This window comes from Macaca mulatta, chromosome 8 (assembly GCF_049350105.2).
Source record: "Macaca mulatta isolate MMU2019108-1 chromosome 8, T2T-MMU8v2.0, whole genome shotgun sequence".
Lineage (NCBI taxonomy): Eukaryota > Metazoa > Chordata > Mammalia > Primates > Cercopithecidae > Macaca > Macaca mulatta.
In genome coordinates this window covers 108,238,525-108,253,409 of record NC_133413.1, presented here as the reverse complement: position 1 = coordinate 108,253,409, position 14,885 = coordinate 108,238,525, and the positions used below count along the sequence as shown (strand labels likewise).

The following is a 14,885-nucleotide window of genomic DNA, read 5'->3' as shown; positions in this document are numbered from 1 at the left end:
TTGACGGATGGAACACTAAGATTACAGGTGGAAAGACCACTCCAAGGCCTCAGAGCTCGTTACCTGGCAGAGACAAGACTGTACCCTGGCCCCTCTCAGGCAGTCAGTCTACTTGTTAAGAATAAGATTTTCAGGCCAGGTGTGGTGGTTCACGCCTATAATCCCAGCACTTTGGGAGGCCAAGGAGGATGGATCACTTGAGGCCAGGAGTTCGAGACCAGCCTGGACAACGTGGTGAAATCCCATTGTAGCGGGATTTTTTAAGGAATCAGAGAGACCGATGGGGTTGAGGAGGATATTTATTATTTAAGTGCACTGGCCCAGTCAGATTAACATCCAAAGGACTGAGCCCTGAACAAAGAGTTAAGTTACTTTTTAAGCATTTCGTGGGGTGGGGGGAGATCTGTTCAGGGGGAAGCATATTACAGAAGCAAGAAACAAAGACAATTGTTCAATTAATTGAGACACATGCATTACATCATTTCTTACTTTCCAAGGAAAAACACGTTTTACGATTTATCTGTCTAGTGACCTTGCAGTTGCACAGCTAGAGAAACAGGGTCTTCACAACGCCTGGGAAAGGAGGAGAGATAAGGCTCACTCGCCACAGAAAAACAGGCAGTTAATTTTTAAAGGACTCCGGCTCTTTCTCTTTCTCAGGGGGAATTGCGTTTTCTTATATACAACTGAGTTTCTGCTTACACATTCTTTAATTTCTTTTAATTCCTGTTCCACCATCTCTACTAAAAATATAAAAATTACCCGGGCATGATGGTGCACACCTGTAATTCCAGCTACTTGGGAGTCTGAGGCAGGAGAATCATTTGAATGCAGGAGGTGGAGGTTGCAGTGAGCTGAGATGGCACCACTGCGCTCCAGCCTGGGTGACAATGTGAGACTCGGTCTCAAAAAAAAAAAAAGAAAGAAAGATTTTTCTAATGACAAATTCTTAGACATCAGGCTCAATAGTTTTGCCCAAGATCTCTCTGTCAGCATACCAGGTATGCACACCAACTGTTCTGTGCATTCACAGAGAATCATACAATACTGGAGCTGCGTGAATCTCAGGTGTACCTTCCTGTCTTCTGCCTAATCCTGGAATCCCTGGCAAACGGGGAGACATCTGGTTAGGACTCAAGGCCATCCACGATCTTCAGGCAGCTCTAAATGTCAGACCTCGGTTCTCCACGATGTTGACCTGATGCTGTCTGTAACTTCCACCCAGTGGTGCAGGCCTGCTTGCCAATTCAGCCTGTCCAGACACAAAGTCATCTTTTCCTCAAATCCTTTCATGGTCTTGCTAACCACATCCGCCCAGCCATCCAGACCAGAAACTTGGAGCCAGCCTCCACGTGTCCTCTGCATCCTCAACACATTTGTGAATGGATAAATTCTGGTGTTCCCGCCTCTGTACGGCTCCCCTGTCCAGGCCTCCTGATGGTTCCCACTGCTGCAGCGAACGTTCTACCCTCACCCTTTCTCAATCAGACTACCAGGAGCCTCAGAACTGCCCTCTGTGCCTTGGGTCCCTCACCTACTGGCCCTTCTCTTGTTGTTTTGAATCGGCCTGTGGCCTCACTGTGCAATGTTAACATTCAAGGCCCTCCTTGACTGACCACTGCCCACCTCTCAGACCATAACGGCCCCCCACATCCACCCCAGCCTCCCCATTAGGGCTTGAAGAACTCAGACTCTTGTCATGGCAGGGCACCTCCATCCATGCCGTCCCTTGCCCTGAAATGTCTACATTCTACATTCTTTGAAATTGCATTCAGTCCTCAAGCCTCAGCTCACATGTCACTCATGCTGTAAAATATTCTCTCATTTTTCTAATGAGAACTGATTGCTTCATAGACCCCTGACAATGGGTTTGTTGTCTGCTGCAGCACGCACCTTGTCACCTCTGTTTGCTCCTTGTGCTAGGTACCAAATTGTATGAATAATTTTTTAAAAAAATTATTAATTTGAACAAACATATGTATTGATCTTTCATTAATTAACAAAATATTAGTTGAGCAAAATGGCCCTGGTTCTGCATCCAAAAAGTACCGAAGTCAAGCCCATGTCTTCCTCTCCATACTATGTTTGCCTGAATGTAGGGGACTGTAACAGGAGGATAATGTCTTCCTTCTTCTTCTTCTTTTTTTTTTTTTTGAAATGGAGTTTCGCTCTTGTTGCCCAGGCTAGAGTGCAGTGGCGTGATCTCGGCCCACTGCAACCTCCATCTCCTGGATTCAAGTGATTCTCCTGCCTCAACCTCCTGAGTAGCTGGAATTACAGGCAACCGCCACCACACCCAGCTAATTTTTTGTATTTTTAGTAAAGATGGGGTTTCACCATGTTGGCCAGGTTGGTCTTGAACTCCTGACCTCAGGTGATCCACCCGCCTTGCTCTCCCAAAGTTTTGGGATTACAGGCATGAGCCACCATGCCCGGACTTCTTTTTTTTTTTTTTTTCTTTTTGAGACAATCTTGCATGCCCAGGTTGGAGTGCAGTTGCACAATAATGGCTCATTGTAGCCTTGACCTACCAGGCTTAAGCGATCCTCCTGCCTCAGCCTCCCCAGTAACTGAGACTACACCAGTACCACCACAATTTTGTATATTTTGTAGAGATGGGGTTTTGCCATGTTGTCCAGCTGGTGGCGAGCTCCTGGGCTCAATGATCCTCCAGCTTTGGCCTCCCAAGTGGTGGGATTACAGGTGTGAGGCACTGTGCCTGGCTCCTATTTTTCCTGATTGGAAGACCCCACATACAATTTCTTGGTCAACTTGAATATTTTAAAGGATACAGATGAAATATCAAGTATCTACTTATAATAATGTATCAATTTAGTCAAAAAACACATTTAAAACATTTTAAGTTATAAAATAACATGTTAATTTAGAAAAATTGCTCTTTTCATTTTATAAATGTTCCATAAAACTTTTTTTTTCCATAAAACAATGTTTTCAAATGCCTTATGTGCCTCTCTAACATCAAGTTTTTTTTGTTTTTTTATTTTTTTATTTTTTGGTTTAGTACTCAGCAGTCATCCCGAAATCCTGGGTGAGACTGCATGGAAATGGAAGCTATGCATGCTAAAAGCAACCAGGCACAGGTCATGGGGCCTCACCCCACACACACAGTTTGGACACTCACTGTCTCCAGACTTCTTGAACACAACACGGAAATAAACTTCTTTCTTTAACCCACTGTCATTTCATTTTTTCTGTAACTTGCAGCTGAACATAATCCTAACCAGTAGACCGTTTTTAAGTCTCTCCTAATGAACACATTTGCACCAGTGCTAAATACAATCTTCCCTTCCTGAATTTCTGCAGGTTGAATTGCATTTATGACAATTGAGATATGGGTAGGTAATCACTCCCTTTCAAAATGAAGTGTAGGCCAGGAGCAGAAGCTCATGCCTACAATCCCAGCACTTTGGGAGGCTGAGGTGGGAGGATCACTTGAACCCAGGAATTTGAGAGCAGTCTAGGCAATAAAGTGACACTTCGTCTCTATAAAAAAAAAAATTTTTTTTGAGACTCAGTTTCGCTCTTATTGCTCAGGCTGGAGTGCAATGGCGCGATCTCAGCTCACCGCAACCTCCACCTTCCAGGTTCAAGCGATTCTCCTGCCTCAGCCTCCAGAGTAGCTGGGATTACAGGCATGCGCCACCACACCCGGCTAATATTGTATATTTAGTAGAGATGGGGTTTCTCCATGTTGGTCAGGCTGGTCTCGAACTCCCAACCTCAGATGATCTGCCTGCCTCGGCCTCCCAAAGCGCTGGGATTACAGGCATCAGCCACCGCGCCCGACCCAGAAAAAAAATTTTTTTTTAATTAGCTGAGCATGGTGGTACACACTTATAGTCCCAGCTACTCAGGAGGCTGAGGTGGGAGGATTGCTTGGACCCCAGGAGGTTAAGGCTGCAGCAAACTATGATCACGCCACTGTGCTTCAGTCTGGGTGACAGAGAGAGACCTTATCTCAAAAAAAAAAAAAAAAAAGGAGAAGTGTGAATGGAAACAATCTCAATAGCCCTGTACAATAGCACAGAACAACTGTGGTGTGGCGATACAATGGGATATTACACAGCAATAAAAAATAATTAATTATGGCGTATGATAACATGAGAAATTTACAAATATAATATTGAACAAAATAACATTCAAAAATGGATAAAATGTATCTACAATCATAGGAATCGGGATTTTGATTATACTTGGTTTGTTAGTGCACAGAAAGAGCCTGAGGGGGGATTCTGGGTGCTGGCAATGTTCTATTGATCACAATGCTGGTTACACATGGGTTTATGGCATGAAAATTAATCCAGCTGCATCCTTGATTAGTGTACTTTTTTGTATGTATACTTCTATAAGAAGTTTGTAGGCCAGGCGCAGTGGCTTAAGCCTGTAATGCTAGCACTTTGGGAGGCCAAGGTGGGCAGATCACAAGGTCAAAAGTTTGAGACCAGCCTGATTAACATGGTGAAACCCCATATTATTCTCTTCTAAAAATACAAAAATTAGCCAGGCAGGGTGGCTCGCGCCTGTAATCCCAGCTACTCAGGAGGCTGAGGCAGGAGAATCACTTGAACCCAGGAGGCAGAGGTTGCAGTGAGCCGAGATCGTACCACTGCACTCCAGCCTGGGCAACAGAGCAAGACTCCGTTTCAAAAAAAAAGTAGAAGAGGTCAGAGCATGATGGCTCATGCCTATAATCCCAGCACTTTGGGAAATCAAGGCAGGAGGATTGCTTGAGCCCAGGAGTTGAAGATCAGCCTGGGCAAGATAGAGAGACCCTATCTCTACAAAAAATGAAAATTAAAAAAAAAAATCTAGCCAGACATGGTGGCACATCCTTGTAGTCCCAGCTACTTGGGAGCCTAAGTGAGAGGGTCACTGAAACCCAGGAGACTGAGGTTTCATTGAGCCGCGACTGCACCACTGCATGACAGCCTGGGCAACAGAGCAAAACCTTGTCTCAAAAAAAAAAAAAAAAAAAGTATAAGAAAAAGAAGGCAGAAGAGAGATCTGAGGGGTGGCAGTGAGAGAAGGATGCAGCCTGACATTGCTGGCTCTGAAGATGGAAGCAAACTAAGCAATGTGTGCAGCCTCTGGAAGTTGGAAAGGGCAGGGGAACAAATTCTCCCTGCTGACACCTGGATTTCTAGCCCCATGAGAACCATTATAGAATTGTGGCCTCCAGAACTGTAAGATAATAAATCTGTGTTTTAGGTCACTAAGTTTGTGCTAACTTGTTACAGCAGCAATAGGAAACTAGTACAGACACCGTCTGGGAATTTCAGGGAGGTCAAACGTCACTAGAGTGATTTGCTTCACAGAGATCTTGCTCTGGACGTGGGGGCATTTTTTCTATTTCGTTAGAAATGGAGGAGGAGAAGCAGCTAGAAAAGTCGGCAAATGCTGTTGATGGAGAAACAGAGACTGTTCTAAGGGCCAAAGTTGAGGGTTACTGGCCAGGTGTGGTGGCTCACGCCTGTAATCTCAGCACTTTGAGAGACTGAGGCAAGAAGATCACTTGAGCTCAGGAGTTCAAGACCAGCCTGGACAACATGGCGAGACCCTGTGTCTATTTTTAAAAGTTTAAAAAAAAAATCAAAAAAAGAAACAAATTTGAGGGTTACTCAAGGGGAGGGAGAAAGCCCAAAAAGGACAGGAAGGAGCCACTTCTGAACTGAGTTTCAAGAAGCCCTGGGCTGACAAATGGAGATTTGATCCACAGCTTTGACCCCTCTGGTCTTGAGCTTTTGGTCTTTAAGACATGTGAAAACAGCCGGGCGTGATGGCTCATACCTGCAATCTCAGCACTTTGGGAGGCTGCATCAGGTGGATCATGAGGTCAGGAGTTTGAGACCAGTCTGGCCAACGTGGTGAAACCCTGTCTCTGCTAAACATACAAAAATTAGCCAGACGTGGTGTTGCAACTTGGGAGGCTGAGGCAGGAGGATCGCTTGAGCCTGGGAGGCAGAGATTGCAGTGAGCAGAGATTGTGCCACTGCTCTCCAGCCTGAGCAACACAGAGAAACTCTGTCTTGGGGAAAAAAGAAAGAAAGAAAAAAAAAAGAGATGTGAAAACAAACTCACTTAACTGGGAGGGTACAGGGAGAAGCCCTAAACAGCAGTAAGCTAAAACTCTTTGATTTAGATCATTTTCTCTAATACTCTAATATTTCTTTCTTTTTTCTAAATAGTTTTTCTTACCATCATGCCCAATCTAATATTCTAATATTTCTGGCAGACAGAATAATATGTCAAAGATGTCCATGGCCTAATCCCCAGAATCTGTGACTGTTGCCTTACATGGCAAAAGGGACTTTGGGCCGGGTGTGGTGGCTCACGCTTGTAATCTCAGGACTTTGGGAGGCCAAAGTGGGCAGATCACCTAAGGTTAGGAGTTCGAAACCAGACTTGCCAACATGGTGAAATCCTGTCTCTACTAAAAATACAAAAAAAATTAGCCGGGCATGGTAGCTCATGGCTGTAATCCCATCTATTTGGGAGGCTGAAGCAGGAGAATACTTGAACCTGGGAGGCGGAGGCTGCAGTGAGCCAAGATCACACCACTGCACTCTAGCCTGGGCAACAGGGCGAGACTCTGTCTTGATTAGCTCAGATTTTCTAGGTGTGGTTTTGTAAGAGGGAGACAGGAGAGTCAGGATGGAGAGAAGGGTTGGAAGATGCTGTTGCTGGCTTTGAGGATAGAAGAAGGAACCAGGAGCCAAGAAATGCAGTCAGCTTTTAGAAGTCAGAAAATGAAAGACATGTTTCCAAGAGCCTACAAAAGGAAGCACAGAGCCCTTCTGACACCTTGATTTTAGCTCTATGAAACCCATTTCAGAGTTCTGAACTTCAAAACCACAAGATAACAACGTTGCGTTGTTTTAAGCCACTATGTTTGTGAAATTTGTTATAGCAGCAATAGGCAACTAATACAACAACATAAAATAACTACAGGGTATCCCCATGGGCAGTGAGCCCCACTTTCCATAAGTAGATAAAGGTTTCTCTGACAGTACTTTTAGAATAACTTTCCAAAAATGTTAGCTGATCCACCTGCTCAGCCACTGAGTTTTACATGCAGGTATTTTGTGAAATTTTCCATTTCAATTGACTCACTTTGAGTACTTTACACCCTTCGCACACTGTTGGATACATTCACACTAATTAGTTCATTTAACCCTTACAACAACCCTATGACGTAGTATAATGTCCATCTGACAGATGACATAACCGAGGCTCAGACAATAATAGCAAGTATAGCTAACAAATATCGATCATTTATTCTGAGCTAGGCATTGAACACATGTTAACTAATTTAATTCTCCCAAAAAAATCTATTCTTCATTTACAGATGAAGAAACAGATGTCAGGCACAGAGAGTCTAAGTAACTTTCCAAAATCTTTGCAGGTATGAGGGACTGGAACTGGAACCCACGTCCTTCGGGTGCTAAGAGCAGTGTCCTTTGGGTTGTACCCCAACCCCATCTCATCCATGTCAAAGCCACTGTCGTAGTCACTACCACCAATTACTGACAATAGCCCAGGCCTCTGGAATTCGGCCCAGGCCTGCCATTCCATCTGAGCTCCCTTCAGGCAGTGGTGGCTGTCTGCTGAGCCACATGGCAAGGTTCAAGGATGACCTCATGGGCTGAAGCTCCAAGTGGCAAGTGGTCCCTTGGAAGGACCTCCCTGGCACAATTCACTAGCAATAGCAATGGCATTCCCCATTCTCCCCTTGGTATATTCTCAGCCTCCCTCTTTCCCTGGCCCTCCTGAGTTATCTTCCCATATGCTTTAAACAGGGGAGTCCTCCATAGCTTCCCTAGAAGACAGGGAATCCCTAGAAGGGATGCTCCTGCATGTGCTACAGACCAGAGGGCAGTGAGTGCCAGGGACAGCATTAGAGGCACTCTGCCAGCTTGACTGATCTTAAACCTCCCCCACTCACCTCTCCCACTGCTTGTCCAGCCTCACACCCAACACCTTGCTCAGGCCAGTGTTACACCCATCACACCCTCTTCGACCTGCTTTTCCTGAGGCCTAAGCCTGTCACTCCCCCTTTTCCTCTCCCCACCTCATGCCTTGCCTTCTCGTAGGTGCCAGTCAGAACTGTTTCTAGATAAACTGTAGAATTTTTTTTCCAGAACCTCCAATGGCTCTCTTATTTCAAAGAGCAAACATCTCTCCTTTTCTTTAAATCTCAGGCCACACTTTTACCTTTTGCTAAACAAAGACATATGGCACTCGCTGATAAGAGCTTAGGGCACGACAGCTGCTTGAGGGTGTTTCAGATTCCGACTCTGCTCTGACACCTCCGACAAGCAAGTTCAGGCCTTGGTGGCCCTGGGTTGCCTGGGTCTGCACTCTGGCAACAGGGAACCCCAGAGCCCCGATTTATAGAAGACAGTGTCCTGGTAACTTGAGGGCCTGAGATTGAATTCTATTGGCAGAAATAAAAGTAAAAAGTGTGGACAGATAGGAAAATGCAAGGTGAAGAGCCACAAGCATCTCGTTCTCCACAGAGGATTCTAAGCGCCCAGTTTCAGGGACTGAGAGGAAACATTCCAGGCCATAAACCCATCTTGGTATTTTGAAATGGTTTTATGAGGTGGTCCCTTTGGAAGCAAGCAGGGAGAACTGCCCCGGTGTGGACTCCTGCATGGCCAGCTGAATAGGCATGGCTTATCTGCTACCCTCACGTATCCACGGAGAGCCTCTCTTTCTGAACTGGGGAAGAGGTGCATTAACTGCTCATAGCAGCTCCTTGCTATTTCTGGAAAGACAAGCAATTGAGCTCACCTAATCTTAGGATGCTCCTGGAAATGTTCTAAAGACTTTACTTGCCATATCTTTTTTTTTTTTTTTTTTTTTTTTTTGAGATGGAGTTTAGTTCTTGTTGCCCAGGCTGGAGTGCAATGGCACCGCAACCTCCGCCTCCTGGGTTCAAGCGATTCTCCCACCTCAACCTCCCGAGTAGCTGGGACTGCAGGCGCTGCGCCACCACGTCTGGCTAATTGTGCATTTTTAGTAGAGACGGGGTTTCTCTATGTTGGTCAGGCTGGTCTCCAACTCCCGACCTCAGGTGATCCGCCCGCCCCGGCTTCCCAAAGTGCTGGGATGACAGGCGTGAGCCACCGCGCCCGGTCGCCATATCTCACTTAATCCTCACAGCTCTGTGGGTATTACCATCCTCATTAGACAGATGAGGAAACTGAGGCTTACAGTAGTTGGTTACCTTCAAGTTGGGTACCCAACTTCACAGCTGAGGTTGAAACCCAAGCAGGCTGACCCCAGTCTCTGCTCTCGACCATTCCTTTAGGCCGATTGTAAGTGTGCTTGGTGCAGATGCATTATGGCTTCCTGATTTATGACTAATTGAAACTTGGTCAATTGGGTTTGTTCAGGGTGGGCGCGAGTGTCCCTGAGGAGAGCACCTTCCTGTGTCCCCAGTCCTGGACACCCTACCAGGGACAGTCCCCATTTCTCTGTCCTCTCCCCAAACGGCTCCAAACTGTTCTGGGGTTTCTAGCAACTACCACAAAATGCCTTCCCCTTTCTCTGCCTCTTCCATAATATGGGGAAGCTGGAGGTTTAGCTGCCATAGAGAACCCAAGAACAAAATCCAGATGACACGGGCATGAAAATACCAGGTTCTAAGGAGAGAAGAGGGAGCCATCGGCTGTCAGTGGAATAGGAATCACCCCGCATACCCACTCAACAGGTCTCCCTTTCCCCCGGTCGCAGTGGCCGGGGTCTGGGCGTCCCCGCTGCGGGCCACAGCGCCCCCACGGGGCACTCCGGGGCGGCTGCGGCGCGGCTTGTCCTGCGCAGGGAGCGCGCCCAGCTCTCCCGGCCGGGGTGGCGGGACTTCTCCCGCTGAGGGGTCGGGCAGCGCCTCCCTCCCTCTCCCGCTGTCCTCGGAGGGGTCGAAAGCGCCGGGGCCCCGGGGCGCTGGGGGACGCAGTGCGGGCCTGGGGAGGGCGCCTGCGCGTCGGGCAGCCAGAGCTCGGTTTGTCTGTCGGTGGGTCGGTCCGCCTGCACCTCGGGGCCGCCCGGCCGCGCAGAGCCGGGGGAAAGCGCGCCGCGCTCACCTGCAGCCGCCGGCGCCTGGGAAGCGAGGCAGCAGCGCAGTCACCCGGGTCTTTCTCGTCGGCCTCTTAGCCTCGCCGAGGGCCGCTGCTCTCCTCGGGAATCGCTCGTGGGAGGCGAGGACGGAGCCCCAGCCTCTGCCTCTATCTCCGCCGCCGCCGCCGCCTGCTCCAAGTCCCATCCCAGAGCGCTCCCCTCGCTCGCTGGCTGCCTGGGAGGCGCTGGGCAAGGGCGGGCGGCTGGGGAGGCGGTGCCGCGGCGAGGGTGGGGAGCGGGCCGGGCGGAAGGAGGGGTGTCCTCTTTGGGGATGGGGAAGGCGCGGAGAGGGAGCGGCGGCGAGGGCGGCCCTACCCTGCGGGCAGCCCCGGGAGCTGGGCACTCTGGCGGCGCACCCTGCTTGCTGCCACCTGGCTCCTCTCTGTCCGTGCCTGAGCCCAGGCGGGCATCGGACTCCAGGGGTCGGGAGCCCTAGGCTCAGAATACAGGCAGCTTTAGGGGCCTGTCGGGTGGGAGTTCGGGGAGGGGTCTTCCGGGGGAAAGGAGACATGGCAGGAATCTTATATCTAGAACTTGGGGTCATGATCTGCGGGATGCACCCACTGATGACGGGGATGGAGAAAAAAGTGGTGAGAATTGGGCTAATTGATGACAAGCGCCAAGAGCTGTCTTGCCAGTGCCCAGAGCACCCCACCAGTGCCAGTTCATATTAACAGAGTGTCCACTGGCTGGGGACCAGGCCCCGGGGTGGGGAGGAGGTAAAGATGCCAGGATGGAGAGGAGACAAAATTCCTACCCCGAGGGAGCAGGGAAAGTCTAGTTCAGACAAGACTTTTGAAATTATGAGCAGAGATATTTTCAACTTTGCAAAATGGAGGAACCTCACCTTAGATGTCCCCATGGAGCCTTGGAGGGATGCAGAAGACAGGATTGGCCAGTGACAGTCAAAGTGGCAGGCACCCCACTCTACTAGCTCCCCAGTTCCTGGAGGCTGGGGTGAGTGGCTCTACAACAGACCAGGACATCTCCTATAAAGCACCAAAATTCTGTTCCCAAACCACTAACCCAGTTCAGGTTTTAACAAACTACCAGCAGAGACAGCAGCATTAACTAGTTTCAAAACTTTTGGATGTGCCACAATCTGATAATTTGGTGCTTTGGGTGAACTTTGTTTTGTAATTAACCGTCACTTCTATTTGATGATAGAGTTGGTTTCTGAAATGTGAATAAATGCCACGTACAAAATCAATTCTTCGGAAAAGCTCCAGGAGGGGTAATTAAAATTCCAGCCATGAAGCAAGGGGTTAACATACTCGGGCCATCAGGCAACTCAATGGTACCTTAATACCAAGAAAGAATTGTGGATTCCTGTCCCTTTACCCAATACCTTAGGCCCACTGGGCACTCTTGGCTGCCTGCACTGATCAGAAATCATTTTTTTGTTATGTCTTTGGGAGGAGGTAGGTGGAGGTCGGAAAGCAGAGGAAAGTCTTCAGGAAATGTTTGGTCTCTGAAGTCTTGGATCCCATAGAAGAAAATTCTTCCTGAGTCTGGGCCAGTGAAAATCCCCTAGGAACTGGGGAAATTGAGCTACAGTTTATGGAAACTTAAATTTAAAATGTGTTGCCTTATTCCAAGACACCAGTGTGATCCAGTAATTTACCAGGAAAACAATAACAATCCCCAAACCCTTCCAAATTGTAAGGAAATTGTAATTTAGTAGCTGATTCCAGTGACTCTGGTGTATGCCAATTAAAATGGGTGTTTTCCCCCCAGGGAGTTCTACTGGAATTCTTCAGAATAGTTCATCTATGTACAAAGCGCACTTGGGGCCAAGTCAAATAGGTCAAATGAGTTGTTCTACCTTGTGGGATGATCTTCAGGTCTGCCAGAAAAAAATGAAGCAAAAGCAAGTTCAATGTCCTGAAATATAAAGTCAGAACAAACAATGAAATGATTTCTGGGTTACCTTCAGGATGAATTGCAAGTTGATAATTAAGGCTATAGATTAGGAAAAGGCCAAAATTGCCTTTTCTGCTAGAGGTCCTGCCATGTCCTAGAGGTACAGAGAACCTTATTCAGAAGTGTGGGGTTAAGATTTTTAGTTCTGGGACTGGGCGATGGCTCACGCCTGTAATCCCAGCACTTTGGGAGGCTGAGGCGAATGGATCACTTGAGGTCAGGAGTTCTAGACCAGCCTGGTCAACATGGTGAAAACCCATCTCTACTAAAAATACAAAAGATAGCTGAGTGTGGTAGTGGGCACCTGTAATCCCAGCTACTCAAGAGGCTGTAATCCCAGCTACTCAGGAGAATTGCTTGAACTTGGGAGGCAGAGGTTGCAGTGAGACGAGATTGTGCCACTGTACTCCAGCCTGGGCAACAAAGCTAGAGTCTATCTCAAAAAATAAAAATTAAAATTAATAATAATACAAAAATTAGCTGGGTGTAGTGGCACACGCCTGTAATCTCAGCTACTCGGGAGCCTGAGGCTGGAGAATCACTTAAACATGGGAGGCAGAAGTTGCAATGAGCCGAGTTCGCACCACTGCACTCCAGACTGGGTGACAGAGTGAGACCCTGTCCCAAAAAAAAAAAAACAGATTTTCAGTTCTTACATGGGCACTCATGTAAGCAGACAAAAATGAGATATGTATTATCTGAGAACTCCTAAGAGTTCACGAGTTAACTGGAATTGGTATCTGTTTAAACTATATTTGGGACCAACTCTCAGTTCTCTGTCTCCACGGAGAGTCTATTGTGGAGTAGGGATTTGGGTCGGGGGAGTCATTTGACCCAGGCCTCACACTCGTGAACAGCCTCGAATATAGACTTTAAACATAAGCATCCCTTTGCCCCTTGTAAACATTAGAACTTTTTTGTTTTGCCTTAGAATCCTTCTTACTTGAGACCTAGCTATCTGGCCTAGAGGGCAGATTGAAATGAGACTGTCAAATCCAAAGGGAACCAGAGTACAGTATAAGGAAACTGAAGAACAGACATGTTGCCTCACAGACCAATAACCTAAAATAAAGCTCTACTGAATGCATGAGGAGACATGTAAAATTGCAATGTCATCTCACGTGCACTGTTTCCCTAGGTGACAGACAGTGTTTGAGTCCCATGTAAACTATTGGAGCTCCTCCCTGTCTCCCTCAAGCAGAAGGGCAGGAAAGGAAACATCTTCATATCCGGCCAGCTGCCAATTTGTTGGAGCTAGAGTTGCAGGGTTAAGGGAATGTTGCAAGGTAGTGGATGAGCTTGGACTCCAGCCCAGGGAGGGGAACCCTGTAGGCAGGGCAGTGCTCCCTTTGGGATACCCCATCTACATGGACAGCTGGGTCCATGTCCAGAGGGTTCCTTTGAGGACAGGCTGACTGATGGCACCATTGTCCTAGGTGGCATAATTTCTTTTTTATTTTTTTGGCATATGAAAATTTATTACTACAGTGTTTTCATCATTAAAACTTATGATCTTGGTCTTTCCTTCTTGCCTTTGTATAGGGCCAAAAGAAAGACATAGGCTACTTTGACAACCCAAAAGCGGACTCCAGAAATATAACCAACAGCATGACCTTTTTGACCAAATCCAGCAACCACAACTTTATCGTTTTCCTCAGTAAAGTTCAAGCAATCATCATTGAGTACAAAGGCTGTGATTTTCTTGCCATCCTTGATCCACTGGACCCTGACACACTTCCTAATGGCAGAATTTGGCTTTTTGGCTTCAACTCCTACTTTTTCCAGCACAATTCCTTTTGCATGAAAAGTACCTCCAAAAGGGTTGGCCTTCAGGGCTGTGCCCAGATGGGCTTTCTTGTACTGTATCATGCCACTTCTGATCTCATCAGTGACTACAGAGCCTCCTAGCAGTACGAAGTCCACGACACTTGCCCATCCTGCCAGTGCTACAGGCCTGAGCAAAAGAGAGAAGCAGCTGTCGCAGGTGAAATCATTTCTAAATAAACATATCCCATCTTGGAAAGACAGGATGAAAGTGATCAGGAAAAAACTACAGCAAGTTGAAAATTTGTTCAGGAAAACAATACTCATTTCAAAGGGGACTCAAATGTTTTTATGTGATCTTGACTTGGATCACGAGCTCCTGAGGACAAGGACTGGGCCTTTTGCTTGTTAATAGATCTTGCCCTATGCCATGCTGTAGAAGGGACTGGGTTACTGGCTTTAACCTGGATTTTAGAGCCTTGTAGTTTTGTGGAATCAGACTGATGCAGCTTCCTATCAAGGATGAGGTAAGGCCTGGCACAGTGGCTCATGTCTGTCATGTCAGCCCTTTGGGAGACCTAGGCAGGAGGATCACTTGAGCCCAGGAGTTCGAGACCAGCCTGAGCAACACAGTGAAACCCCATCTCCGCAAAAAATTTAAAAATTAGCTGGAGCTGGGCGCGGTGGCTCACGCCTGTAATCCCAGCACTTTGGGAGGCCGAGGCGGGCGGATCACGAGGTCAGGAGATCGAGACCATCCTGACAAACACGGTGAAACCCTGTCTCTACTAAAAATACAAAAAAATTAGCTGGGCGTGGTGGCAGGTGCCTGTAGTCCCAGCTTCTAGGGAGGCTGACGCAGGAGAATGGCGTGAACCCGGGAGGCGGCGGAGCTTGCAGTGAGCGGAGATCGCGCCACTGCACTCCAGCCTGGGTGACAGAGCGAGACTCCGTCTCAAAAAACAAAAAACAAAAAAAACAAAAAATTAGCTGGATGTGGTGACATGTGCCTGTAGTCCCAGCTATTTGGGAGGCTGAGATGGGAGGATCACTTGAGC

General features: G+C 47.5%; 1 protein-coding gene and 1 pseudogene across 4 annotated transcripts in view; both read right to left on the bottom strand.

Annotated features, from left to right (window-relative positions):
* Positions 1–10,337, bottom strand: part of MATN2 (matrilin 2) — a 169,139-nt gene extending 158,802 nt beyond the window's left edge. For all 4 annotated transcript variants that reach the window (XM_015145762.3, XM_015145763.3, XM_015145764.3 and 1 more), the window contains exon 1: positions 10,107–10,337. The gene's annotated coding sequence lies outside the window, so the exon portion shown is untranslated. The remainder of the gene's footprint in view (positions 1–10,106) is intronic.
* A 3,232-nt stretch (positions 10,338–13,569) lies between these two features.
* Positions 13,570–13,999, bottom strand: LOC702762 (small ribosomal subunit protein uS12 pseudogene; annotated as a pseudogene).
* Positions 14,000–14,885: the final 886 nt, after the last annotated feature.